Here is a 4,222-nt window from a genome sequence, read left to right as displayed (position 1 = left end):
AAAAATAAAGAAACATTAAAAAAAATTTTTTTTTAATCTTAACCAACTTGATGTACTTATTATAGTACTTACTCTTTCCCTCCCTGCCGTCTGGGATTGAATGTGTCAAGGGGGTGAGCCTCATGAGGCCCAGGGTAGCGTGTCTGGCTGCCCTGGGCACCTCGTTCCTCTTTGCGGTGGCATGCCAAACACACAGCCAGCTGCTCTTGGATAGTTCAACCCAAAATGAAAGACAGCCGTCCTGAGAAGGGACAGGAGTATCCATCCAGGACATTTGGGAGAAGTCAGGGCTAAGCTGGGCAGAAAGTCAGCCTCCAGGGCTATTCCCCCTTGCTGGCTGTGGGGCCACACCAGGAAGTGGAGCCCACCCACAATTTCACAACAAAGTTCTTGGGAAAGTCAGACGAATTCATTCACCAACGGTGCGGTTAGGGCCTGTGGCCAGGCATCTCCCCCCAAGGGCAGGAACCTGCCAGTGTGAGGAGGTGAGGCCTGAGTGCCACTCGCCTCCCTTCACAGCCCATCAGCAGTGACTCAGCAGGAAGCTAGCCAAGGCCTGAGTCACTCCCTCCCCTGCCGCCACACCCAGGGTTTTCCTCCAGGGCTGGGAAGGCTGCTTAGAGCCGGAGGTGTAAATCTTCAGTACCTGGGTCTACCCAGGCTAATGAAATCATTTCTTTAACATAGCTTAGTGTTTAAGAGCACAAGCTCTGGAGTTACACTGCCTGGGTTAGAAGCTTGGCTCTGCCTTTTATTTAACCTGGGGCAAGTTTCTTAGATCTGGCCACAGTGTGCCCATCTGTAAATGGGAACAATATCCGTATCTCCCTCAGTGGAGTGAAAGAACTTAGAGCAGTACATGATGTATTGATACCTCCTCTAACACACTAGGCCAGCCCTACCTCAGGGCCTTTGCACTTGCCATTTCTCTGCCTAGAATGTTTTTTGCCCCAGGTGGCCAGTTCCCTCACTTAATTCATTCTGGACGAAATACTCATTTTCTTAGTAGGGCCTACAATAGCCACCCTTCTCTAACTCCTCCTCCTCCAAAACTTCTTACCCTTTCCCATTTTTTCTCCTTAGTCCTTACCATAATCTCATCTACTATGCATTTTATTCATGTGTCTTCTCTACTGTCTGTCTCTCTCCACCCACACTGAAATTCAAGCTCCATTTTTTTTTCTGTCTTCTTCACTGCTGTATTCCCTAGACCTACAAAAGTGCTAACAGGGGTACCTGGCTGGCTCAGTTGGTAGAGCATCCAACTCTTAATCACAGGGTCTTGAGTTCAAGCCCCATGTTGGGTGTGGAGCCTACTTAAAAAAAAAAAAAATGCTGTGGCACCTGGTGGCTCAGTTGGTTAAGCAACCGACTCTTGATTTCGGCCCAAGTCCTGATCTTACAACTCATAAAATCGGACTCTGCACTGTCAGCACAGATTCTAGGATTCTCTCTCTCTCCCTCTTTCTCTGCCCCTTCCCCACTCAGGCTCTCTCTCTCTCTCTTTCTCTCTCAAAAAATAAACATTAAAAAAAAATTTTTTTTAATACAGATCACCAGTCGAGATACTATTACTCCATTACAGTGAGAATCAGAGAAAAGCTCAAAGTTGAAAACCTTACCACATTCTGCAAATCTGCTTTTGGTTCATTAGTACTTGAAGGGGTGCCTGAGTGACTCAGTTAAGCATCCGACTTCGGCTCAGGTCATGTTCTCACAGTTCGTGGGTTCGAGCCCCACGTTGGGCTCTGTGCTGACAGCTCAGAGTCTGGAGCCTGTTTCGGATTCTGTGTCTCCCTCTCTCTCTCTCTCTCTCTCTCTGCCCCTCCCCCACTCACGCTCTGTCTCTGTCTCAGAAATAAATAAACATTTAAAAAAATGTTTTTAGGGGCGCCTGGGTGGCGCAGTCGGTTAAGCGTCCGACTTCAGCCAGGTCACGATCTCGCGGTCCGCGGGTTCGAGCCCCGCGTCGGGCTCTGGGCTGATGGCTCAGAGCCTGGAGCCTGTTTCCGATTCTGTGTCTCCCTCTCTCTCTGCCCCTCCCCCGTTCATGCTCTGTCTCTCTCTGTCCCAAAAATAAATAAATGTTGAAAAAAAAAATTAAAAAAAAAAATAAAAATAAAAATAAATAAAAAAATGTTTTTAAATACTTGACTAAACAGATTCTCAAAGCTTCGAGACATCTAGTGTTAGGGTGGAAAACTGTTAGCCACAGGGGCTGGGCAGATAGCTGATAAGGTACGTATGTAATTCAGGTGGGGCCATGATTCAGGTGGGGCCACTCACGAATGGTGAGAACCAAGGACGTTGGGAAGCAATCCCCAGCTAAAGGCATTAAAGTTAAAATGAGGGGTGCCTGGGTGGCTCAGTTGGTTAAGCGTCCGACTCTGGATCTCAGCTCAGGTCATGATCTCATGGTCCCTAAGATTGAGCCCCACAATGGGCTCTGCTGTGACAGCATGGAGTCTGCTTGGGATTCTCTCTCTCCCTCCCTCTCTGCCCCCCTCCTTCTGTCTCTCTCTGGAAATAAATACCCTTTTTTTTTTTAATTAAAAGATAAACTGCACATCTCTAAACGGCATTTCCCTGATTCCAGATTCTAACTGTAAGTTTATCTTAACATCCTTCTGATCGTCCTGATTTTAAAATATCCAAATATTAATACGACTCAGAGCCTCTCATTCTCCCACATCCTGACCTTCACAGGTACAACAGTCAGCTCGAATTTCAGCTACCCTGTTTTGGGCTGTTTTGCTGCCCTTTTAACTCCCCCAAACTTCAGCTGGGGACAACTCACCAGCGTGTTCCCCAAGCCTAGTGGAGCTCATGAAACACAGGAATGACTGAATGAATGAATGACTTGACGGCTTAGAGGAGGCAGTCTCAAGGGCCCGTGGTACCTTCCTGACCTCCATTATGCAATCTTCAGTAGTCCCCAGGAAGACATCTACTGTCCAGTTAGAGTCTCTCTCCAGAACTGTTTCTCCCCCACTCCTCAAAGGTGAAGATCCCTTAAAAAGACGCCAATTCACATCATTAACGAGAACTACATCAGTGTTCTGTGTTGTCCGCTGCATCTGCATGGCGATTGGCATGACCCAGCCCTCCTCCCCAAGGACAATTGCCGAGGACTTGCTTCGTGTTTGTCTAAAGGCCCATCCTGGTGAATTTTCCAGGATGAAAATGAAGAGAGCTCCAAAAGTGTAGAACATTTACTCCTAGAAATGGAAACTGCCAGCATCCCTCCCTCCCACTCCCCTCCCCTGACCTCCTCCATAGCATTTTCTCATTAAAATAGAAAGAAGAGGGTCACCTGGGTGGTACAGTTAAGCATCCAACTCTTAATCTCACCTCAGGTCATGATCTCGCAGTTTGTGGGTTCGAGCCCCACACTGGGCTGCGAGCTGATGGCGCCGAGCCTGCTTGGGATTCTGTCTCCCTTTCTCGCTGCCCCTCCCCTGCTTGTGCTCTCTCTCTCTCTCACTCAAAATAAATAAACTAAAAAAAAAATTTTTTTTAAGTATTCTTTTTCATTTTTTTTATTAATTTTTTTTAACGTTTATTTATTTTTGAGACAGAGACAGAGCATGAACAGGGAAGGGGCAGAGAGAGAGGGAGACACAGAATCTGAAACGGGCTCCAGGCTCTGAGCTGTCAGCACAGAGCCCGACACGGGGCTCGAATTCATGGACTGCGAGATCATGACCTGAGCCGAAGTCGGCCACTTAACCAACTGAGCCACCCAGGCACCCAAAAAAAAAAAAAAAATTTTTTTTAATAAAAAAAATAAAATAGAAGAAATTAAGTCGTCGCCTCCCCCCCCCCCCCACCTTGTACAGATGGGAAAATGGAGCCTAGACAGGCTTGAGTTCTAATCTTTACAGGCTGTGTGACCTTGAAGTTCCCTGAGCCTCTTGAGCCTCATCCTTGAAATGGGAAGAAAAATCAAGTGAGCTGACTGGGTACTGGGAAGATTCAATGTGAGCCACACCTCCTCCTGATTTAGCCCCGCCCCCTTGGCCTCTGACCAAGGCACTCAGGGGAGACACACGAGGCCACACGCGCGTACACACACACGCACACACACACACACACACACCCAAGATGTAGCCCGACCCCTGCAGGTAGACCCTTTAAATATCTCGTATTGCCATTATCATTGCTGCTTCGGTTCACCCCCTCTAGGCCAAGCCAAGGCAACCAGCCCGTTCGGCCTGCCGCC

This window comes from Lynx rufus, unplaced genomic scaffold (genome assembly GCF_022079265.1).
Source record: "Lynx rufus isolate CCGP_SWC_20201006 ecotype Redwood Valley unplaced genomic scaffold, mLynRuf1.p SCAF_9, whole genome shotgun sequence".
NCBI classification, from domain to species: domain Eukaryota; kingdom Metazoa; phylum Chordata; class Mammalia; order Carnivora; family Felidae; genus Lynx; species Lynx rufus.
This window is presented reverse-complemented; position numbering follows the sequence as displayed.